Source organism: Halichoerus grypus, chromosome 4 (genome assembly GCF_964656455.1).
Source record: "Halichoerus grypus chromosome 4, mHalGry1.hap1.1, whole genome shotgun sequence".
NCBI lineage: Eukaryota > Metazoa > Chordata > Mammalia > Carnivora > Phocidae > Halichoerus > Halichoerus grypus.
Window position 1 is genome coordinate 148,157,047 of NC_135715.1, and position 26,287 is coordinate 148,183,333.

At 34.7% G+C, this 26,287-nt stretch overlaps 1 protein-coding gene across 4 annotated transcripts in view; it reads right to left on the reverse strand.

Annotated features, from left to right (window-relative positions):
- Nucleotides 1–26,287, reverse strand: part of CALCRL (calcitonin receptor like receptor) — a 100,930-nt gene that overhangs the window by 60,792 nt on the left and 13,851 nt on the right. For 2 of the 4 annotated variants that reach the window (XM_036073834.2, XM_078071081.1), the window contains exon 2: nt 19,774–19,841. The exons of 1 other annotated variant lie outside the window; for it this stretch is intronic. The gene's annotated coding sequence lies outside the window, so the exon portion shown is untranslated. Of the gene's footprint in view, nt 1–14,819; nt 14,899–19,773; nt 19,842–26,287 lie in introns of all 4 variants that reach the window. One more of the 4 variants, XM_078071080.1, reaches the window with a different exon arrangement.

Genomic DNA, 26,287 nt, shown 5'->3' on the forward strand with positions numbered 1-26,287 from the left:
GCCTGCAGCAGCTCTTGATTAAGCTTATTTTGTTGTCCAAAATAATCAAAACATAATAATATACACACAAAGCACTTAAAATAATTAAGTTAATAATTTGTTATTAATAAATGAAATAAAATTTACGTTTTGTGTTTTAAAACATAATGTAGTCTTTTAATATAAAATAGTGCCAATATGGGGTTGTGGTGCAGTTGGGCTTTATCACTTCATTCTTATTGCCAAAGCGTGAGTCTGGACCACCCACCCCATCCCAGGGAAAAAAAAGTTGATATGTCTGTGTGTGGCAAAGAAATGATAAAAACAAAATGATTTTTAAACTAAAAAATACTTTCTTGTTCTGTAAAATTGCATATATTTTGATTTAGTTCTTAGTATTTTATAAAAATTACTTGTAAGAAGACATGTGCTTTTAAAAATTGGGAATAAATTCTCTAACTAGTAAAGATGTACAGAATATTCAATTTACAAATGAAACTGAAATTTTCTGCTATACATCTTCATCATGAAGAAAATCTTAGGAGGATGCTGCCTCTATATAAGAGAGGGTCCCAGTTGGTAAGAAAAAAGAGAAAAAAAGAGGAAGTATAGGAGAACCTAATATTGTTGGTTGGTTGGTTGGTTGGTTGGTTGGTTGGTTGGTTTCTGTGGATTTTTAACTAATCATTGTTTGTAATGCTATGGTTAGTACTTAAAATAAGCAACTGAAGGGGCGCCTGGGTGGCTCAGTTGGTTAAGCGACTGCCTTCGGCTCAGGTCATGATCCTGGAGTCCCAGGATCGAGTCCCACATCGGGCTCCCTGCTCAGCAGGGAGTCTGCTTCTCCCTCTCACCCTCCTCCCTCTCATGCTCTCTCTCTATCATTCTCTCTCTCTCTCAATAAATAAATAAAAATCTTTAAAAAAAAAATAAGCAACTGAATATGTCTCTGAAAAAAATGTGGTTTAGTCCCCTTCTGCTGTGTGTGTGTGTGTGTGTGTGTGTGTGTGTGTGTGTGTAAGAGAGATTGAGAGAGAGAAAGAAAGGGAGCTAAAACTAGAAGATAGGACCTGTTTTCCTGTTTTATTTCCTATTTATTTCCTACTCAGGGAAGGAGTGATAGAATCAACGTCCTTAAAAACACATGTTAACTAATGAACTGGAAAATCTTTTAGTCTGATGTAAGAAGAGTAGAATTTTGGAAAAAAATAAACTGTTTTATACAATAAGGCTAATATTGCTTTATGAAGGATCTCATTACTGTCTTTTCAGGACTTAATTTTAACTTGACCATCCTTAAGAACTCTGAACTTATTCCAGTAGTCTCCCCTCCCCGCCCACATTGTGCCACCACCACACATGGCTTTGTGGTCCTTCTTTGTGCATCCTCTAAATGGCACGTTGTAACACTGGACTCGGTGAGGTCTGATCTTTTATCTTCCCCACTAAATATAAGTGCTATTTGAGGGCATTGCCTTCCTAATCTTTAAGTCTCCAGGGCATTGGCTGGCGTGTGGCATCCTTTACTTAATGAGTAAGTAAATATTACCCATTACCAAATATGTGTCCATAGTCATAAAGATTAAATTGTTTTAATGATTTACAAAACCTGATCACAGTAAAATTCATGTGTATTTAGGAAGCATAAAAGAAAAGTTAAAATGGTTTGTCCCATCCATTTGTTTGTTTGTTTGTTTGTTTGTTTTTGTATTTTTTTCATAAACATATGTAGAGCTCGAACCCACAACCTGGAGATCAAGAGTTGCACACTCTTCTGACTGATAGCCAGGCGCCCGTCCCACCCATTTGTAAAATAAAGACAAACACTATTAAACTAGTCATAAAAGTGTTCTTTCATAATTCTGAAAAAAATTTTAAAAATTGGTAGGTGAATATATTATGGCAATCAAAATGGAGAAGATAGCAACAGTTTCGAATGAACTATTACTTCTAATTCCTAAATAGTGCATATTCAAAAGTTTAGTAGTATATTTTCGCCTGTTAATCCTAGAAATTTGTGACAATATTGACTTTTATATTCTAAGAGAAAAAAAATCCAAATTTAAAAATAAAAGAATGAGAAGTCTTTGGGCATAAGGTGAGGACTGAGGTACAGTGAGATATAAAAATACATTGATTGATATTAAAGCTTTCCTTGGCAATAAGCATATATTTAGATAAAATATAGCTTTAAAAAATTCAAATAGCCTCTAGTTGAATATGAATAAACCCAGGGTTCGAATTTTAACCAAACCTGGGGATCACAGAGGGAAGGGAGTGAGGGCTGGTTCTAGCAACAACTTTGACCTATGGCTTCCTGTGCATGGTGCATTAAGGTTACTAATATTCTCACCTCTATATGTTGTCTTGGCTTCTGTTAATAAACAAGCTGTATATAATTTGAGCAAACCCATTTATCTTTGGTGGTCTCAGCTTTGTTTTGTTTTTTTATTTGTAAAATAAGGGTATTGGACTAGATTCTTAAGGTTCTTTTTTGTTCTTTAATTCTGTTGTTCTGAGTGGAAAATACTGTTACTACATTCAAGATATATATATTAATGCAAATACATTAAGTATCAAAGGCCAAACTGGAAAAAAAGGAACTTTTCCCCACTAATTTATGTCAGATATACAGGCACAAAATATTACAGTTTGCAAAATAATGCTATTTTGATATTTATTGATATACTTAGAAAACTTAATTTTGGATTTTGTTTTAGCTATAGGGAGCTTCCCCCCCCCTTTTCTCCTCAAGGCCTTAATTAATAAATGAGTTGTGAGCACTCCTAAGAAACACTATTTAGAAATCGGGAATCTAGAAATAAACCCCAAAGATGCCTAATATGATGCTCATAAAATTCTATCATGTGCTGTGTACCTTCCTTTGGAAAAGTTAGGATGATACAGAAGCCCAAAGGCCTACTGCAGAAATAAAGAAATGAATTCACTATAATCTTGGACTGGAGTACTTTGTCCTGTACAAATGAAAATTTAAAAACTCTCCTCTGCACCTAGTTCTATTTTTTTGCTCTTTTGATAATCCAGAACAACTTTTGGATTTTATTGTAATTCATCTACAAATTCTCCCATCTCAGAAAAGTTACCAATAAAATTTTAGGAAAGAAATTAAGTATTTTAATCACTGTATAGTGGATGAAGTGATTATACACCAGTGATAGCTAAAGAATAACAATAGCTAGACCAAGAAAAAAAGATTAAAAATGCAGTGTTTTCTTTAACATTTTTATGCTAGTCTCTCATTTTCCATGCTCTATACAGTTTATAATTAAAATGTTTCATGGAGATATATAATTTGGTTTTTCCTAAATTCTTTCCTAAAAATTAAGTAGCAATTACAATTTAAAGAGAGTACAAATAAATTAATTCAGATCATATAAAGTGTTTACAATTAATCTTGGTTAAAAGCCTATCCTTTTCCCCTCTTTTTCTTCCTCCCCCTGTTCTGCCCCAAGACTTGTAACAGTCACTGTGAGCTCTTTGTAAAGGAATGTTTTACATGTGAGTGCCTTTAATTGACTCAGTTTACCAAACAATGATGGATAATAGCCCTGAAATCCCTAGGAAAATGTTTTAAACATCAAAGTTTTTCCCCTCTTCCACTGGATCAGCTTTTCAAACTCATTTGTTTTGATTCAGGAATCAATTTTAGTTAAGATCAGGATTTTCCTCTGGACGATAGAGAAGATATTATTGTGATCTAAGCAACTGTAAGAGAGAGGGAGGGAGGGATGGAGAGGGAGAGAGAGCCTGAGAGGCTATTCCAGAAGGGAAGTAACATGGGCAAAAAAAAGTAACAAAAGACAGGGAGAAAAGCATGAACATCAGATAGGCATAATACTTACATACCAGAATTTCAAATTTCAGAGATTAAAACATTCATTCTGTTTTCCTTGACAACTATTATATGTGATTATTGTCAGCTGTTATATTTTAAATCTTATAAGGTAATTCCTCTATCTGATGACTGCTCTACCTATAACTGTTAAATTTTTTACAAGTTCAGTAAGTTCCATCTGCCCCCCTGCCATAAGAGGAAAGCAAGAGGATGTTATAGGACTATAATATTACTTAACACACTGTTACTCACACACCAAAAGGACAAAAGCAGGTTTGGGGCAGACAGTTTCCAGCAAATAAGGAAATTATTCTTCTCTTTAGCAATTCTGATACAAAACTATGCAAAGTAGTTGTCATTGGCCTTATCTTGAAATAGTTGTTTTTATTGAAGGTATAACTTGTGTGCTGACACACCCAAAAACCTTTGATTCATGTCTCAATAGATATAAAGTACCCAAAGGGCAACCCAGAGTTTGCTTTGTTCACATTTACATCTTGGGAGAAGTGAGAAAGATTATTTTTTTGGAGTTAGTCATTGATTGAGTCCGTATTTTGTTGCACTCTGATATACACTGATACTATGTATGTATCCAATTTAGGCACATTCTTTCACCCCTATAACCTTGATCTCTACATAAAATGGGGATAATGATATTATATCCTATTTAGAGCTGATGTATGTAAAAATGAAAAATTTGTATGTGGTAAGTTAAGAACACTTTCTGGCACATTAGTAAGCACTTAATAAATGTTAGTTATTATTATGGATCATTATAATGCAAATTTAATATTATCATTAGTTGTCACACAGCAGGAGGAATGGAAATCTAAATTGGGACATCAGTAAGCAAATATTTTATTTATACAAAAATTTCACTTTTGGGAGGAACGTTCCTTTTTCCATTATGTTTTATTAGAGTGTGAGTATGGGAAAGTTGTATAATTGTAGTTGCCTAAGAAAGTCAATTAGTGTATTTTATCCAAGGAAGTTTTTTAATTCCTCACTATTGGTCAACAATATTTCATTTATAAATATAAAAGTTACTTTAAATAATAAAGTTATAAGTAGATGACCACATTTTAAACTCACTGCTCACGTATTAATGTAGACAGCAGCATATCATAATGGACTCATTTAAATCCACTTTTATTAAGAAAGATCATAATTATTAGCTGCCAAATCGGTAGGAGATTGAAAACACGATCTTTCTTTTATCATAATACAACAAATCTACCTAAAATCAAAGTACATATGTGAATCCTCGCTAAAAATAGCAACTGACTGGCAACCTCTGAACTATATGCCATCTGCTATCTTTATGCCCACCACACATTGAATACGCAAAAGTTGAAGAAAAACCCATGGAAACACTGACATTTAAGACAGATTTTTCCAGGACCATGGAGGTATTCTAATTAACATAGAACTGGATTCAGAAACAATCAGCCCCTACCCAAGGGACAAAAAGTCGACAAACACATCATCCCCAAATTACTGTCTTTTCTGAAGCTCATAGGATTGAGAGTTGTGCTTATCAGGAAATTAATAAGTATAGGTGGTTTTGTTTTTTTAAGGCAGCCAGAGAAATGAGTTTATTCTTTTTGTACACACCCCCTACTCCCACACCCCCTCACTCCCCATCCCCACCTCTATTCATTCTGGAATTGCACTTTCTGGAAAATAAAATACATTTTGTTTGTTGACTGATTGATTTGGTTAGGAGTAGACACTGGTGTTGTCTCAATAATCTCTGTGGTTAAGAGTTAATCTAACAAATCAAGCCCTATAGGGAAGGAAGGAAGTAGCAAGAGCCCTAGTAGCAATATATTGAAGTTCCTAGAGAAGAGGTTTTTATGCATTCTATTGGTCAAAGTGTACGAGCTCTAGATGACAGGATATGAGATATATATGTAGGATATGAGACAATTCCACATTAGAAAAATCTAGATAAATGTTTAGATAAATGCTTCCTAAGTGTTGGGAATTTGGCTAAAATCAGTACTTAACATTCTTGCCTTTGAATTTCTGAACAGAAAAGAGGTTTTGGGAACCCCTAGAGAACAGTGAGAGCCAAGGTCATTTCTCAAAATGTGTATGTCAGCAAGTGGGTCTCTCTTCAGGCCGTGATCAGCAAACAAAATAAAATAAATTTGTTCTTTAAAGGGGCATGCTTGAAAAATACTGAAGAATAGGGAAAGAGAAATCTTTTTGAAGAATCTGAGGAAGAGTATAGATCTGAAAAGTATGCTTACTAATATATAGAAAATTTTTCATAAACCATTGTGGCGTTTAATAGTGTCTCTGGGAGGGAACTATTAGTATCTCTGCTATCAATTTGACATTCAGTCATAAAAGGTTTTTTAATTATGTATAGTTCATGAGATATTTGGCTGAAAAATTCTTTTTGAAGGATTGATATGTAAGAAGTTCTTACACAACAATTTAAATTGGGGAGTTATTGGCATATAGAGGACATGATGATTATTTTCTACTTAGAGATTCAACTCAGTTATTATCTGGGATAACTTTAAATTTTCAAAGTAACTCTTACCTATTTACATCTACTCCTTTGAAATAAAGTCTTAGAAATTGTTGGCATTATGGACTAAATTGTTTCTTCCAAAAACTTACATGTTGAAGCCCTACACCACAATGTGACTATATTTGGAGATAGGGTCCTTAAGGAGGTAATTAAGGTTAAATGAGGTCATAAGTGTGGAACTGGAAGAAACATCAGGTATGCACACACACAGAGAAAAGTCCATGTGAGGACACAGTCAGAAGGTAGATATCTATAAGCCAAAAAGGGAGGCCTAAAGAGAAACCAAACGAGCCAACACCTTGATCTTGAACTTCCAGCATCCAGAACTGTGAGAAAATTAATTTATTTATTTAAGCCTCCCAGTCTGTGATATTTTTTATAGCAACTCTTGCAGACTAATACAGTTAGGTTTTAACTTTATAAATGGTATCATTATAAATTATCTCATTTTAAACACTTTCTTATTGATGAATAGGCCATTTCATTTATTCAAAATTTAGAACAAAGAAATATACTTTAATTTGCAAAAGAACAATTTGTGTTAACTAAAGAAAATACTACACGTGAGGCTAAATTAAAATGCATTGAAAAGGCCTTCCTTAGATTAGTTTAACTAGTGGCATAAATCTATTTCTAAAGGATCTATGGTATCTGCCTGAAGGCATTAGAAAGATGAATAGCATAATATTAAGCCATTAAATATAGCAGTTTAAAAAATGCTATGATTAATAACTCTTAGTTCTGGAGTCACATGCTCACCTTTTTGGAAGCAGAGACTGGCTCAAATGCCAACTTATCCTCTGTTTGCCCTACTAATCATTGAACCTTCAGTTGTGATTCCAAAATCTATAAAATGTAATAGATGCTAACATTTCTAAGAGAGCTTTCAGAGTAAGAATATTGAAAATCATTTTCATGGAGTAGTTGAAGTTAATCAAATCTGTTATTTCATGTTTTTAAAAGATCATATCTTTCCAAGATAGCAAATATAAGATAGAAGTTTGTCATTTGTATCAAAAATCAGTTTGATTAAAATAATCATTTATTTTTTTAAGATTTTATTTATTTGAGAGAAAGAACGAGAGAGATTGAGAGAATGAGTGGGGGGAGGGACAGAGGCAGTAATAGACTCCCCGCTGAATAGGGAGCCCAACATGGGGCTCTACCCTAGGACCCTGGATCATGACCTGAGCCTAAGGCAGATGCTTAACTGACTGAGCCACCCAGGCGTCCCTAAAAGAATAATTTAAATAACTAGTTCTGGATGAGATCAAAGTTCTTTCATGACATTATGACTTAGTGTTCATAATGCATATCTTGGAAAAATCTCTTATTTATTGAACTACTGTTTTTTTCAAAGTGTAAAGATAACATTATAATGAAACTGGCTGAAAGTATAGCTCAAATAGACTAATACTCATAATTATTTTTCTTCTTCTTTTGATAATTTTTTAAAAGAAAAGAAGTAGACCAGTAGGGAGAGGCAGCTGTCTCTGTGGCGAAGAGCATACATGATGCCTTTGCCAAGTTTCACGTATTTGCTTACAGCTACAAAGAGCTCAGCAAGCCAAAATCTATTAAAAGAATACATTGAAACTGAGTATGAATTCTTGTCAGCTACTTCCAGGAGGAAAATAAATCATTAAGGGCTTCATAAGACTGAATTGGGAGTCCAAACTCAACAGGAGATAATATGAATTTACTTTTCAAGAGTATATATGTTTCAGTGGTATCTGCAGGAAAAGTGAAAGCATTTTGAAATATACATGAAAGGGATACAAGACAGTAGAGTGTGGGGGAAGGCTAGTGTTCAGACAAGAAATGAAAGAAAATTTCTAATATCTAGTCTTAAATTATTTGCACATAAATATATCAATCATACATGTCTAGGAGTTTATCTTTAAGTAAACTTATATCAAGTATTGAATGCTTTGCATGGTTTTTTAGAAATAATTGAGTTAAGGGTTTCAAAGCCATTGGAGAGTTTCCTCTGAACACACTAAATGCTGACTTATGAATGCTGACTTACAAGAATTTACATGTTGCCTCAGGTAGAACTATCTAAGCCATGAATAGATTAATCCTTGGGGTTACATAGAGCAGTAGCAAGACCTCCCATGTGGATGTAGCTATCCTCATTTTTTCCTATCTGAAAATAACTTTATTAGGAAATATCACACACTTTCTTTATTGGCAGGTGACTCATGTAAAACCACAAGATACTTTGAATCAAGCGGATAATATCATAGTTCACTTACTATATCCATAAATCCAAACCCTTTGAAACCTACTCTTGGTTCCATACTATCAAAATATCTTAATTATCAGTAAGACTAACTAAGGACTAAAACTAAAAAAACTCTTTTTTGTGTGACTGAAATCTTGTTTTGACCCAGAAGCCTATGGATATCAAGTCGTGTTATCAATAACCCACAAATTTCTGATTTTGTCGCTCCTTAGAACATAGGACCTCCTAAGTTTCAAGTGTCTCTTGAAATCTCTAAAGAGATGGTTTACAAGCCAGTCTCTTTCATAGGACCAACCAACACCATTCTTTCTCTAGCATTCTGACTTCCTTTGTCTATGCCCTCTGCCCTCAGAATCACTGTAAGTGACCTTAATCTTGCCATGTCTTACTACTTCAACTTGACAATGATATCACAAAGACTATACCCTAATCCTCTCAGAGTCTTCAAATCTACAGGTGCCAGAGTCCTTCTGTGTTCTGTGCAGAAAAAGGTAGAAAATGGCCTCTAAAAAAAAAAAAAAAGGCCTCTAACTTTACCCTCTGCCACCTGGGCCCTAAGACAGCCCTCTTCCTCACCAGAGTTTTGCTAATTTTCTCATGAAAGTGTTGCCTCCCTCTTCAGGTCCTTAGAATCTCCAAACCAGTTCAAATGTCCAGTAAAGTATAGGCACCATGCCACACTCTGAATCTTTATGTCTTCCTCATCATAAGTTAGGTCTTGACAAAATAAAACAAAACAACCTCCTATTTCCTTCTTCAGCAACATTCAAAGTTCCTCTGAATATTTTTCAAGCATATAGATGTTGGTGGAGGGTAGTAGGAAGTGGACAAAAGTAGGGTGTTTGGACCAGACATCTCATCCTGGTTCCTCTAATTAGTAAAAGGAAAGCAGAAATTGTCAGGAATTCTTTCAATAATCTATTATCAAAATATCAAAAAATAGATATACTATCTAAATGTCTAAATACTGGGGTGCCTGGGTGGCTCAGTCATTAAGCATCTGCCTTTGGCTCAGGTCATGATTCCTGGGTCCTGGGATGGAGTCCTGCATCAGGCTCCCTGCTCTGCGGGAAGCCTGCTTCTCCCTCTCCCACTCCTGCTGCTTGTGTTCCCTCTCTCGCTGTGTCTCTGTCTGTCAAATAAATAAATAAAATCTTAAAAAAATATATCTAAATGTTATCTAAAATAAATTACTATAAACCAAGGTTTAATTTGATGTTATTTATAACAATTCCAATCAGGATTTTTAGGATAATTTACGTAGTAATAACTACCATTTATTGTTTACTGTATGCTAAGCATTGTCTTAGGCACTGTATACTATCATATTCAATTCTTTTTTTTTCTTTTTAAAGATTTTATTTATTTGACAGAGAGAGACACAGTGAGAGAGGGAACACAAGCAGGGGGAGTGGGAGTGGGAGAAGCAGGCTTCCCGCGGAGCAGGGAGCCCAATGCGGGGCTTGATCCCAGGACCCTGAGATCATGACCTGAGCCGAAGGCAGACGCTTAACGACTGAGCCACCCAGGCGCCCCTATCATATTCAATTCTGAGGGTAACAAATCATTACATTCTTTCTCTTATTTTTTCCAGATAAGGAAATTAAAGCTCAAGTTCATCTCACTAGTGAAGTGAGCAAGCTAAGATTCCAACCTGAGACTCCCTGACTCCTAAACATACACTCTTTTTTTAAAAATTTTATTTTATTATGTTATGTTAATCACCGTACATTACATCATTAGTTTTTGATGTAGTGTTCCATGGTTCATTGTTTGCGTATAACACCCAGTGCTACATTCAGTACGTGCCCTCTTTAATACCCATCACCAGGCTAACCCATCCTCCAACCCCCTCTCCTCTAGAACCCTCAGTTTGTTTCTCAGAGTCCATAGTCTCTCATGGTTCATCTCCCCCTCTGATTTCCCCCCCTTCATTTTGCCCTTCCTACTATCTTCTTTTTTTTTTTTTTTAACATATAATGTATTATTTGTTTCAGAGGTACAGGTCTGTTATTCATCAGTCTTACACAATTCACAGAGCTCACCATAGCACATACCCTCCCTGATGTCCATCACCCAGCCACCCCATCCCTCCCACTCCCCACTACTCTAGCAACCCTCAGTTTGTTTCCTGAGAATAAGAATTCCTCTTATCAGTGAGATCATATGATACATGTCTTTCTCTGATTGACTTATTTCGCTTAGCATAATACACTCTTAACCAGAACTACTTCTGGACCCTGTTATATTTCACTTCCCCAAATAGTCACTGGCTATATAGATATTTATCAGTACTATTTTGAAGTTTATATGAAGCATATGCTTCTCCCCCCATAGAACCATTACTAAAAGATCCATGTTTGTGGAGCATTTGCTTACTATGTGCCCACCACCATGGTAGATCCTGTAGAGAGAAGATATGAAAATAAATATTCCTTACTGTTCTTTTACATTCAACTTGGTTTCTTTGCTTATAGTAGGAGAATAAAAATATACTTCAAGAAAAAAATGGACCATATTAAATGATACTATGCAACTTCTGCCTTGAAATTATTCATTTTAGCAATAACATACAATTTGAAATTTTTCTGACTCCAGAAAGTATCTTTTTTTTTTTTTTTTTTTTCAGAATTAGTAAAACAGTATGTAACATGATTTTGGAAGATTATGTAGTGAGGTATCTTTCAGATAAGCCATCCATGTGTGACCAGTTAACAGTTGAGGAGAATTAATCATAGAAGACACTTTTACCTCAGTATTTTATCTTGATACTAGCGATACACAGGAAGGACCCATATTTTTACATACAATTCTAGTGAAACACAGACTGTTGAAATGATTCAAAACAGAACACTGTCAGACAAAACTGAACTCAATGCCATTCATAGAAATTAAAGTTAGAAGGACCTAATGGAGGGGCGCCTGGGTGGCTCAGCCATTAAGCGTCTGCCTTCGGCTCAGGTCATGATCCCAGGGTCCTGGGATCGAGCCCCACATAGGGCTCCCTGCTCAGCGGGAAGTCTGCTTCTCCCTCTCCCACTCCCCCTGCTTGTGTTCCTTCTCTCGCTATCTCTCTCTGTCAAATAAATAAATCTTTAAAAAAAAAAAAGGACCTAATGGTTTTATTAACAATAATAGTAATAATAGTAATAAAAGCTTTTATTTGATGAGAACCGATTATATACATTTTATGTTTATTATCTTGTTTAAATATCATCATTTCACAATATAAACAAGATCAAATAGGTACAAAACCTTTACTTTATAGATGAGGACACTCAGGACCGGGGATGTGAAATGTCCTGACCACGTTAATGCAACTGGTCAGAGGCAGAGGAGAGACTAGAAACATGTCCCCTAACTCAAATCCCTATTTGTTATCCTATGCTGTCTCAGGGAAATCATCCCAAATATACAAAAGCCTGTGAACTGAGCTAACAGCATTTTTAGTATATATATTTTTTTAAGATTTTATTTATTTATTTGACAGAGAGAGACACAGCGAGAGAGGGAACACAAGCAGGGGGAGTGGCAGAGGGAGAAGCAGGCTCTCTACCAAGCAGGGAGCCTGATGTGGGGCTCGATCCCAGGACCCTGGGATCATGACCTGAGCCGAAGGCAGATGCTTAATGACTGAGCCACCCAGGCGCCCCGAGCTAACAACATTTTTAAGATAAAATGTGAACAACCAATTATATCCACAAATGGTCACGTGTTCTTTATTACTGAGATTTCAGTAGAAAATATATATTTACATATGGGTTCAGGCAGATTTAAAAATTGATGACTTCAAAGAGTTATATTTAATGAATAGAGTCTGTGCTTTGTCTTTATTTTTGTCTATTTCACCAATGTTTGAAGTCAGTTTGATACCCCTGCTAAGTCTGGCTTTATCTTCTGTAATAAAATAAATTTTATCTCAAACCTTTTTCAATATAAAAACTTAATGCCTAGTGGGTTTCTTAAGGCCCTGGTGCTAAGTAGGTTGCTACATAAAGAGAGAAAAATACAATTAAATGGCAATTGAAAGACCTGGAATAGACACAGTGGCCACGGTCTCTATGCACATGTGTGTGCTGTCTGTTAATTGGTAGCATTTTCATGTCAGGTTATGGAGAGCAATTTCAAAAATTTGATAGGTCAGATTTTTTCAACAGAGATACAATCACAGTGCTTATTTGAACAGAGTTTGCACTAAAACTGCATGAGAGATCTTGAGGCAACAACTATCCTGAAGTTTAAGATACATCAGCACAGGATGTGAGCCCAGTTAGAAAATAACTTGACAAATTCAGTGGACACTGGATTGGACATGAACCCAAAACAGGGTGATTTCTTGAAGTACAGATTGAACAGGATGTGACTATTTGGGGGCATCGTGAAAGGGATTTATCAACTCTAACACTAGTGATATCCTAAGGATAACAATATCCTTAATCAGAGAATGCTTGAAGTTCCAAGTTCACCGTATAAGAGAACATCCAGAAGAACATGGAGAAAGATTAAGTTTATGTGAAGAATGGAGTATTGCTTATAGATAATTTCTAAAAGGCATGATTATGTAGTTTGTTGTCATTGTATAGAATAGTCAATACAAGTATATTGAAAAGAAACATACTAATTTTGGTTGTGACACCAGGTTACTATTTTCTTTCTTTTAACCATTTTTTTATTTGCCTGTTTCTCTGTTTTTCATTTCAAAAATGTAGGGGGTTGTATCAAAAATCTGTAAGGATACTTCTGGTCCTACAAAGCTATAAAGCTAATATATTAGAATGTTGAATATAAGGCTTTTTAAAGCTCTGTGCCCAGAAATGGCATCAGAGACTTCCAAGTTATAGAATTGTAATAGAGAGAATAGAATTTACAATTTACATTATAATATTTAGGTAGATAAGGCTTATCAGAGAAAACATGGCTATTCCGTGTTCACTACTAAAATTTTGCAAAGATTAATTTGACCTTCAAAGATTGTAATAGAAAATAATAATAGAATGTAATAGAAGAATTTTTCTTTCCTTTTTTTTTTTTAAAGATTTATTTATTTATTTATTTATTTATTTGGAGAGTGTGTGCATGTCTGCAAGCAGGGGAAGGGCAGAGGGACCCACAGAGGGAGGGGCAGAGGGAGAGGGAGAGAATCCTTAAGCAGACTCCCCGCTGAGTGGGGAGCCCCACACAGGGCTCGATTCCAGGATCCTGAGATCATGATCTAAGCCAAAATCAAGAGTCAGATGCTTAATTGACTGAGTCACCCAGGTGTCCGTAGAAGAATTTTTCTGGCTACAAAGATATGTAGACTTTTCCAAACCAGGCATTACAAACTGTAAATCAAAAAAATAGTCTTATGCTTTTTAACGTAATATATCTGTGTGAACACACTTCTTTCTCTTCATTTTTATTGCATGAATTTTTTTTCTCACAATGCATCTGAAGTTCAGCTAATGTTCTTCAAAGTTATATATATGTATATATGTATGTTTGTATATAATATTCCACCAAATATTCTAGCAAATGTAATGCAGAATCTGAGATGTTATAGAAGTATTTAAGATTATTTTTCCCTTGTAAAGAAAACACAAAATTTAACTTGATACTGTTGAGGAATATTTTTATGATATGGATATAATCATAAATTCTAAGGTCTGCTATGATTCAGAAAATTTACACTTATGATGGGAAAATTCATTCTAAAGTATTTTATGATTTTATATGTGTGTGTGTATTAGTGTTTCCAGTGATGTGGCAGCCTATGTGTCCTAGCACTGTTTTCTGGATCCTTTATTGAGTCTACGGCCATACCACCCTGAACGCGCCCGATCTCGTCTGGATCCTTTATTGAATGTCCAAAGACTTCAGAAGAAATTGAGAGTAAATAGGGAATAATAAACTTTTTCTGGAAATAAGTAACTAAGATTAGCACACTCTATAAAGTGGAATTCCAAATGATTTAAAGTTGGAGTTTGTTACTAATTATGCAGCAAACGTGAAAAACAAGTTGACTCTATTTTGAAATAATAAAATATAATAAATTCAGGTTGGCATAATTTTTTCCTTATAGATAGGAGCTATCCAGCTTAAAGCCTCGTTAACAGTAGCCAACTTTTATTTTTATAATGTGGATAATCTTTCAATGAAGTAATTCTTTACAATGGGAATTGATAGTTATTGGTTACTTAAATTTCTCTTACTTTTTGGTGTCATGTAGACAAAACATTTGACAGAAGTGTTGAATTTTCATCTGGTGGTTTTGGGGTCATATAAAACAGCCTAAAACAAATAAAAGTAGGTTTAAAGGCTGGCTTGAGTTAACTAATTGTCACCAGTCTATTTGCCAGGTTTATTGAATCATAGCTTTAGTTTTCTTTAAATCCAGTCTGTTTCTCATGGCAGGCAAACTTTAGATTCAGCCTATTAAAAGCTACAACAGTTTGTGTTGGTTTTCCTTTGTCTTATATCTACAGCAGTCTGAGAGAGCAACGAACTTTTAGCCACAGCAGGAATTTCCTGTAAAATACAATAAATGACTGTGCTTTCCTCATATTCCACATCCTTTTTTTAATTCCTAGGTCCTAGGCATTTTTCCACTATTTTAGGTAGAAATTTGCTCGCTTTTACAGGAAGCAATACATGTAAATGTTTTTCAGTTTTTTAATAACTCATAGACTTATAAATAATATATGATTAAATATATTAGCAGGACAATGTACATTAATGGACCAAGCCACAAAGTAGAAGGCTTGCCCAGCTGGCACTTATTTTTTTATTTTTAAATGTCTTATTTATTTATTTGAGAGAGAGAGAGAGAGAGTGAGAGCATGAGCTGAGGGGAGGGGCAGAAGGAGAAGGAGAAGCAGGCTCCCTGTTCAGCAGGGAGCCTGATGCTGGGCTAATCCCAGGACCCCAGGATCATGATCTGAGCAGAAGGCAGATGCTTAACCAAATGGGCCACCCAGGCACCCCCCATCTGGCATTTATAAGTATATTGTGACTGATGGAATAACATAAACAGAAAATGAGATCATCTCAGAAAGATATAAATATGGGCAGTTTAGGAAGAGCGGGCTGGAAGCTAAGAACTAGCTCCTGATAGGTATAAATAAAGCGGCATAATCCAACTGATAATTTTATTTTGTCCCATTCAGGCTAAGGTCTGTATATTTTGGGACAAGGAAAGATTTTGTCAAAATCGATATATTCCATAAAAAGATAACTAGGTTGCTTTGAAAGGAAGCTTAAGGAAGGCCTGGGAGATAGGATGGAAGACAAATGAAACAATAATAAAATATCTAAGCAAAACAAACAATGTTTTTTTGTGGGGGGTGGGGAGGTGCTTTCTTTTTATGTGGGGTTTTCCTACATAGGGGAAATCCACATCACATCAACTGTTAGAATTCATCTGGAGTCTGATGGACTCTGGCTGAGATTTGGCCCGAAGGGTCTAATTCTTAATCATAAGTATGGATCTATCCCACTGAACAACCTTTTCAAATATAAAAATCCCTTCAATATAGGTACTCTCTGTTCAACTGACTGCTAATTTTCTGAATCAGTGCATCTTGGTAAAAGGTTAGGGAGTTTTCCCACATCTAATGGCAACCTCTTATGTTTTTGCAAATGTATAATGTTCTTCATTATCAAAAATAAAACTTCATTATCAAAAAATAGAAGTAAGCTATTTGTTAATGATCATAAATTACAAATATAAGTTATTACACATAGAATTATAAGCCCCAGGTTCAAAGGAACTTTCTTAACCCCCTTATAATTTATTATCTTTAATAACAAAAGATAAGCCTTTTTGGTATGTTCCAGCCCATTGCTTATAAAGCCTTGTATTTATTTGCTTACTAGTGGCACCAACAGCTCACTTCCATATGATATATGTAGTATCTAGTCACATTATTCCAGATCCAATTAATCTTATTGTAATTAAGCCAGAAAGATAAAGGTGGAAAATAAATCACTGAATGAGCAGGACATTTAAAAAACTGCAATGTTTGTTGTCTTCCCTTTCCTTTGAAGTGATTGCCTGGCTACTATGCAAACCTCTTCTAATCTTTTCATAGGAAAATTTTCAATGAAGTCTTCCTTGTTCAAAATCTTCTATGCAACAAAATATGCACCTTGGTGAAATTTTGTTAAAAAAATTTCCTGTACAAATGACTGTCAATGAATGTTTTTAAAAATCCTACTTGATTGCATTACTATTACAATTTCTGTAGGTAGAGCCATTTTGAAAATATATATAATTATCTTATCGGCATAAAATAATTTTTAATAAATAGACACTGTATTAGTAGATGAAAAACTAAAATGTATGAAGATGCTTAATTATCTCCCCGATAATCTATAAATGTAATGCAATCAAGGTAATGAATGATTCTAAAGTTTAACTGAACAAATAGCAAAAGACAAATGGACCTTAGAATCCAAAATAATTTTTTTAAGATTTTATTTATTTATTTGACAGAGAGAGAGAGAGCACAAGCAGAGGGAGTGGCAGAGGGAGATGGGGAAGCAGGCTCCCCGCTGAGAAGGGAGCCAGACATAGGGCTCGATCCCAGGACCCGGGGATCATGACCTGAGCCAAGGGCAGAAGCCCAACCAACTGAGCCACCCAGGCACCCCTTCAAAATAATTTTGTTAACAGAATTTAGTAAATATAACAATTTAGTTAAATTTCAAATCAGTAATAGAAAAGATTAACTACTTAATGAAAAGTATTGATAAACCTATCAATTTGGAGGAAAAATGTATATCTGAGATACAATTTCAGTTGGATTAAGATTTAAATGTGAAAGTGGACTATCAAATTATTAGAAATTTAAAAATTAATATTGTTGCTATGTTGGGACATAAAAGGATTTTTAGTAAGATTATTAAACAGTAGTGGTAACTAGAAACAGATCCTTCTGTTGCCAAAGTTCAATCTAGCCAGAGATATTCTCCTTATTTTTTTCTTTCCCACCTCTTAACCATTGGTTATGTTTTTGAGTCTAATTGATGATTAAATAAAGCAGTGCAAAAATATTCAAAGTTGGAATTGAACTATTACAAATCACTTTGTTACAAAGAACTTCAGATAATATTTTATCTCATTCCTATCTTTAATTCAACATAGTTACATTCAGAGGTTGTAGAATCTCAGAGCTGAATGGACCTGAGAAGTCTTATAGTGAAACCTGCTCATTTTACAGATTTGGAAAGTAGGAGTTTAGGAGACTTTTTGCCTTCTATCCCACAGCCACGGTAGATGAGCTAAGACTAGGAGTTCTCTAAGTTTCAGTTCTGAGCCTCTTTCATTAGGTTAAAATTAAACCATAGATGAGTCAAACTAATATGATAGCAAACTGCAATCCTGGTTCTCATTTATATTTTTTAATCTCCCCAGAGACAATTCTTCAACATCTTTCCTGCTGGAATTTAAATACATATTCACTTTAAACAGTGCTTGTTAAAAATAAAATTTTAAATACTACAGAAGAGTAGTATTTAAACTTTTATTAAACTTCTCCCAAAAAATCTTAGCAATACTCCTCAAGTCAGAGATCAATCTAATGAAGAGAAAACAGTTTAAATTTGTACCTTTCATTTTCAAGCCACTTCCAATTTATCTCCTTCACAGTATCCAATAGATGTTAAAATTTATAAGTTGGAAAGACACTTCGAAAAAATATTGTATAATCCTCCTAGTTTCCACATAAAGATGACTGGTACACATAGACAGTGGAGGTGAAAATCAGTTTTTGCCTGGTAAGTGAGTTTTCTTCCATTTTATGCTCTTTCCTATATGTCTTCATTAAGAAAAATTGGGGCTGATAAAAATTGATCTGTCTCCACTTCACATAAAAAAGCTCAGGAAGAAAAATCCAGCTGTGAGATATAAGTAGGCATTTTGAGCATTCAAACCTTGCTCTAAGGAACAGTGAGTCATATAAAATGTAATGTGCAAAGGAAGCTGACACATAAAAGGATAGAACAACAATGATGAGTTCCCAAAGACAAGCTGTGGGAAAAAGAATAATTATAGAGGGTCTATTTTTGGGTCCAGCAGAATGACTTGGGAATTTAAAAATCAGAAGAAGGAATTATGTCACTTAGCTTTGAATTTAAGATAAAATTATTTAGGAGCCTTTTTTCATTAATGCTATTATAGTTTATCAGGATGATACATGATTGAATTGTTAAATACTTTGCAGTCTAAAAATAAGTTAGGACAGGAAAAGTACTTTAATTTTGTCAGGAAGGGGGCTGTGAGGTGTAATAATAATTGTATAATTAATATGTTATTGACATGGAAGTATAATGCTAAATATAAATTAAAAGACATATCCGTCTACAACAGTAATCTTTTTGGAAGCACCAGTGCCCCTGAAGCTTGTAATTAATGCCCAGGATTGAAATGGAAACTGTTTGGCCAGGGAGTTCTAAAAATAGTCTCTAGAACAACTTAAATCTTTAAAACAGCTTACCCCCCATTTTCCTGTTCCCTTATTTATAAGTGATATCCTCTTATGTTCCAATTATGGGAAAGTTTTACAATCATTTATAGGAATAGAACAGTGACTATATGATTCAGAAAAGAAAGAATTCTACAGAGGAAAGTTATTTAGTTCAAATGAGCAACCTAGCTCTATTATTTAATAATGTTAAACGTAATTTGTTTTCTATGTAATCCATATAGAAATATATATAGTTATAATAAGGTTACCTACAGACGTTGTATATGTGCATGTATGTACATACATGTATGTTTGTGCGTGTGTGATGTTTGTGGCAAATATTACCAAATTACTAATATTAATAAATCTGATTGGACCCATTCAAATTAATTAAACACTCCTAGTTCTCTGGCCAAGAGAACAAGAATTTAGGGACTAAATGCTTACCCTGAGGTCCAGGAAATAACTTCATAAGGTTGCCAGATGTCCATATGTCCATCTCTACCAGCATTTTGTTAGACTACCTTTCAAAGTTTTCCTTTATTCGGGAGTTATTTGACATTAAGTTATAAATTAATGTGAAATTCTGTGAAATCTTTCTTACTATTGTTAACATGTTCATATTATTCTCAACTTCATTGGCAATCCAACATGTTCCTTTATTTAGGTCCTGAATGTTGTTTTGTAATGTATGCAATACCTGAAAGTAGGGCCATCCAAAGTTTTGACAGGTGGCAGCACAAGTGGTTGGTGTATCATCGTAGAACCCTGGATGACAAGAGAACATTCCTGTGAATTTGGTAATATTAGTAGTGAATAATGGGACTTTACAGAATTTAACTTAGTTATATACTAGTGTGGGTTTTTTGTTCAAACCATAAACCCCTGTATTTTAAATGTTGAATTTTAATGGGAAGTTGGGAGATGTGTCAGGAACTTTTAGGTTGCCAGGTTGCCATCACGCTAACCTGGAAGTAATCAAGAACTTTGTTCTTGGCACCTTATTTTTTAATAATGAAGATTTTAAGGGGTGCAAACATGAAGGATGGTCCCTGTTCAAGATCTTAGCAGTTGGAAGAGGTGGATGCCCTGAAATGTTCAGGAGAAAGGTTGTTCCTGGAAGTATGGAAGGATTGGTCAGTGGTTCTGAGGGTGGAATGACATAGCCAGTTCAAAGTACAGAAAGAAGGTCAATGTGATCAAACTGGAATGAGTGAGAGGCAAAGAGTGTCACAGGCCTTGTCAAAAAAGGAGGCAGAAGTTAGATCATGGCAGGTTGGCATTTAACTTTCTTTAATTATAGGACATTACCAAAAAGTGAGATTCACCCACCGCTGAACAAAGACTTAATGTATATAAATGGGGTTTATGCCTCTTTTCAGACTCAAACTAATGTTGAAGGCAAGATATAGCTATAATTGAATTTAATCCAGCTTTGCACTTACATGGTATTTGGACTTACTGAACTTCAAAAATGTGAAATTTGTGTTCACAGATTATTTATCTCCATTAGTTTATATTGTGATATGAGAGGTTTTTATTGAACTTACTTTTATGGATCATCAATTTGTAGCTACTTCTAACAACAACCTTTGAATTATTGCCAAGGATTTCTATGAAGTCAATAGAGATATTTACATGAAAACTCGAAAGTTAAGAAAGCTATGTTAAAAGCAATCTCTGTAATAAGATTTTTGTGACTCAAAAAACATTTTGGATTACTTTGTAAAGTTGTACACCTTCACATATTTTTAATAATTTATTATATATTATTTTAAATTGTATAGTATATGTTACAATTAGGATCATGATCTAGTCTTAGTGAGGAGATGTGTATTTTTACACCAACAAACACTGCACATTTTTAGCATCTGGATTTTCTACAAGCTATTTTGGAAAAAATAAAAACTCTTGTCAGTCTCAGGCTTTACTGGCATATATATAGAATTCAGAAGGTTCAAAGTTGAAGTTTATTTTGAGTGTTTTCCCAACTTGTTAGAAAATAGCATATGAAGTAGAAAGGACCATGAAGTGTTACTGGTTTTCTTCTGCATGGCTCTAGAGATTTTATTTTCACTCCAGCTGAAAATGCTTCTTTCCACCATTTTGGTGATTTGGGATAAGTAAAAAACAAATATGTCAGTAGTTTCTTCTGGCTATCAGAAAATTTACTGATGAGGGGAGGGGGTGGGAGGATGGGTTAGCCTGGTGATGGGTATTGAGGAGGGCACGTTCTGCATGGAGCACTGGGTGTTGTGCACAGACAATGAATCATGGAACACTATATCTAAAACTAATGATGTAATGTATGGGGATTAACATAACAATAAAAAAATTTAAAAAAAAGAAAATTTACTGATGAGGTAATTTTGATAAGTAAACACATTGTACATTTTTTTTAAGATTTATTTATTTATTTGAGAGCAAGAGAGAAAGCTCGAGAAAGAGCAGGGGGAGGGGCAGAGGGAAAGAATCTCAAGCAGACTCCCCACAGAGTGTGGAGCCCTTTGCGGGGCTCGATTTCACAATCTTGAGACCTTGACCTGAGCCAAAATCAACAGTTGGGCACTTAACCAACTGAGCCACCCAGACACCCCAATGTGTTGTACATTTTAATAAAATAATGCATATGTCAGCATGGTCTGACTTCCACTTTTCTCTGAAAAATATCTGTGTCTGTAGTACCAAAGGTTAATTAACATCTAAGAAGAAAAGATGCAAAGAAAACATAAAGCCTCTAGATAGATCTATCTAGAGAAACCCCATGAGAAAGCTGTTTTTGTTCAAGCAGTGCCATTGGCTGAACTGATTAGACAATGAAATCAAAATCAACTAAACCCTAAAAACAAAAGAAATATAACAAATAAGAATAATAGATAAACCTTATTAATGTAATGTCATGGTGAAGCACAACAATTGAGCTAAAAAGATGTAAATCTAAGTATATTTAGTAAGAAGAAACAAAACATTGAAAAAATATGTGGGTTAGATTCAGCTAATATTTATAAGGACAATCAAGTGGTTTCCAAAATGAGTGGTTTCCAATATGTGAAAGACACAAACTCTAATGCCTTCTATAGTGTTTTTTTCTGTATAAGAAATAATTTTTACCACAGTAGAGAGACACTATCTCTTTCAAGAGATTTGTAAGCTCCATAAATGATTTTAACTATTCGAAAAATTATAAAAAGCATACAACACATGTCATTATGCGTTTGTTCAAAGTCATAGACTTAAACACCAAGAATGAACCCTAATGTAAACTGTGGATTTGGGGTGATCGTGCTGTGTCAACTGTAGGTTCCTCAATTGTAACAAATATGCTACTCTAGTGGCAGATGTTGATAGTGAGGGAAACTGCATGAATGGGGACAGAGCCGTATGGGTAATCTTTGTTCCTTCCAATTAATTTTGCTGTGAACCTGTAACTGCTTTAAAAAATAAAGTCTATTAAAAAAAGTGCACATGCATCTGAATGGAATTATTCATTTTCTTCCTCTCTTTATTTTTAAGAGGTTTTGATGTGTGTTTGATGGGGTGTTTGAATAAAGGAAATGGGAAGTTAGAGATATGATTCTAGGCATTATCAGTTTGTGTTCTTGTCATGCTGAGAAATGCTATTTATACCTTCCCAGTTTTAAAAGTAATAAAATACACTTTCTCCTTTTCCTGGACCACCTAACCAAAACAAGATAGTCCTTCTCTTAAATAATTATGAGCAAAAGTGGCTTACCCATAATTCTACAACATCAAGTCACTGCTACCTAATTAAAAACAAATGTTTCAGAGAAAAATTTTAATTCTTTCTACATACAAATTTGCTGTGATTCATAATCAGGGCAATGCAAATTAAAATCACAATGATTTTACACTGAATCACAATGAAAATACTATATTACTCCCACCAGTCTGGCAGAAATTTAAAAGTTTAACAATAATAGAAAGTGTTGGAAAGGATGTGGTGCAGTGGAAACTTCATACCCTGTTGATGAGAGGATAAATTGGTACAAGCACTTTGAATTGCTAAACTCCTGAAATCCCACTCGAAACTATATTCCCTGAAGAAACTCAGGCATATGTGTACCAGGAGATTTGTAAAAATACGTTCACTGCTTCATTGTTTGTAATAGTAAAATGGTGGAAGTAATCCAAATGAAATACACTATGGTATACTCATACCATAGAACACTCCAACAGTGAAAAGAAAGAAACAGCTACATACATTAATAGGGCTGCATCTCCAAAATGCTAAATGAAAGAAGCAATCTCCGAAGACTATATTCAGAGTGATTGCACTTTCATAAAAATAAAAATAAAAACAGCAAAACTAAATAACACATTGCTTAAAAGCATGTATGTATGTGATAATGCCATAAAGTAAAGCAAAGGAATAGTAAGTACAAGTTTGGGTAATGGCTTACTTCTGGGGCCATGTGTGTGACTTAACTAAGAGGAACATGATGGACAAGCTGGGTTCCATAAACAGGCATTTATTTATTTAAACAGTATATTTATGCTATGTATAATCTTCTGTATGTACAAGATTTTTAAAATTAGAAAACATTTTTGTAGAACAGTATGAAGAGTATAATTCCTTAATCTGGGATTATGTATTTGTTGTGGATTTATGGATCAAAATATCAAAATGCAGTGTATTTGGGATAGGTCACAGCACTGGGGTGGGGGAAATGCAGCTGCCTCACACATCACCAATCCAAGTTGAACGTTTACTTACTTTTGTCAGGATATTGTTAAGATTAGACCTCCTTTGAATATTTCACAGTTAAATCACAGTCAATGCACAATTTAAACACTTAGAATTTTATAAATATGATTTAGGTGTATGAATTCTATTTGACTTTAGGTTACTTTCTTAGTTGTATGGAAGAAATTTTGGAACACCAATGATGAACAGCCCATGAATCAATTATGTGTGTGTGTGTGTGTGTGTATTTACCCCTGAGTCCAGTGAAAGAGGAAAGGGTCAGTAAAGTTATATTTTGGATTATTACCAGGTTCTCAAGACTTTTAGGATGATTCAGACAGGGAAAATGCACCCCCAAATCACAAAACTAATAATTCTCAAAGCCAAAATTAGAAGAGAAAGTAATATATATGTCTTGTTATTTATATGTAGTTCATGTGAATTAATGCTTGTTATTTTATTATTTAGAAAGAGAATCACTTGGTTTAAACATGTGTCTTGTTCATGCTTTTATTTTGTTATTATACATTTGAACCTAACTGTGCTTTTATGTCTTAAGTCTCACCACATCCAGAGTTTAGTAGAGAGAAAACTATTTTCAGGGCACACAGGGATCATTTAAGCATTCCTCCCTCTGTATGCTGAGTGATCTCAGCCTGATTTGGTAGATTTGGAATTAGCCAAGGGATTTGTATTTTACCAAACAGTTCTGCTGCTTTAGATGTGGTATCATGAATATAGCCCAATATCTGTGCTGCCTTTTGAAAAAGTGTCCTAGACAGACTAAGACTTGCCAGTAGGTCAGACCCTATGAACTCTTACAAGTACAGTCATTATCTTGACTAATAGGGCCCAAGCCTTAGAACATGATTATCATCTGGGAGGTGGTGTTTGCCTCTTGCAAATTCTTCATAAACACTCTTCACCTCTTATCAGAAGGAATAATTTCTAGGCTTAACCCTCAACCCAATTTCCCAAACAAAAGGGTAGATAAAGTTTTCCTATCTGAATTGTTGGGCCAAGCAGTTGGGAGGCATTTGCATACTAACTTTTTGTCCATGGCCATGTATTCCAAGTGTCTCCACATCTTAATTTATGCAGTTCAGTGCTGGATTTGTACTTTCTAACCTTTCTGGCAAATAAAATATATCTTATTGAACCAATTTATCTTCTTTTATTGCCTCCCCTTTTATCTTCTCTCTTTTCCTCTCTATTTTGTTCACTCCCTTTTCTTGATCTAATTTCTTTTACTTTCAAAACCCATCTCTCACTCTGGTTTTATGTCAGTCTGTTTACTCAGTGAGCAATAATTGCTAAGTTAATTGTATTCTTACAGTCATATATATATCTGTTCTCTAGAAGAAAAATTTTCTGAATCTTCTCATTTCTCTGTTCTCCAGATTGGCCCTTCACTCCCTAACTTGTTCCTTTCATGTCTTGTTTTATCAATTTCTGGTGAATCTTCAAACCCTTCATCTTGTCATTTACCAAAGGTACTGTCACCAGACCTGTAACAAAATGCAGTGTTCTGGATTTACTCCAGGATACAATGCATGTAAACATGGACAGCACATTTGTTCCTTTAGAGATGTCTGAGGTGAGGACAGCTAGAAAGAGGAATTAGTTAAAATAGGACTAATTAGAGAATTGTTAATAACATTGGTTTGGGCAACATCATGAACTACAAAATTGATTTAAGGTCCTATTCTGTGCTCTAGGCTAGCTAGGTATGTCTCTGGTGTTACTATCAACCTCCTGGAACAGAGATACTTAACACAGTCAAGGTGATCTAGCAGATATAAAAGCTGAAAAATTACTAAAATATATATATGTATATTAGGATATATCTTTAAATCCACTATGCAACAGAGAGCCAATTGTAATATTTAGTGAAACTATTTTAAATTGACAGCAATTTTTTATATCAGGCAATTATTCAAACCTCAAAACAGCCTTTTTCATCCTACAAGTAGCACTATTAGAAAAGGCTCTCGAGAATATGTGGTGTCTCCCCTGAATCTTGATGAGAGAGAACAAATATTTTGGCACTGCCGTTTTCTGAATCAGACTACTGTGAGTATCTATTTGTCACTGTAAGGACTGATACTAGCTTGAGGAAAGTATAAAGTATGTCTGCTCACTGTAAGAAATTAGTCCTTTTTGCATTCTATTTTTAAATTAATTATTTTTTAAGATTTTATTTTATTTTTTTAAGATTTTTTTTTATTTATTTGAGAGAGAGTGAGAGAGAGATATCACATAGGCAAAGGGAGAAGAAGAAGCAGACTTGTCGCTGAGCAGGGAGCCCGATGTGGGGCTCGATCCCAGGACCCTGAGATCATGACCTGAGCTGAAGGCAGATGCTTAACCAACTGAGCCATCCAGGCGCCCCTATTTTAAAAGATTTTATTTTTAAGGAATCTCTATACCCAACGTGGGGCTTGAACTCACAACCCTGAGATCAAGAGTCACGTGCTCTTCTGACTGAGCCAGCCAGGTCCCCCTGTAA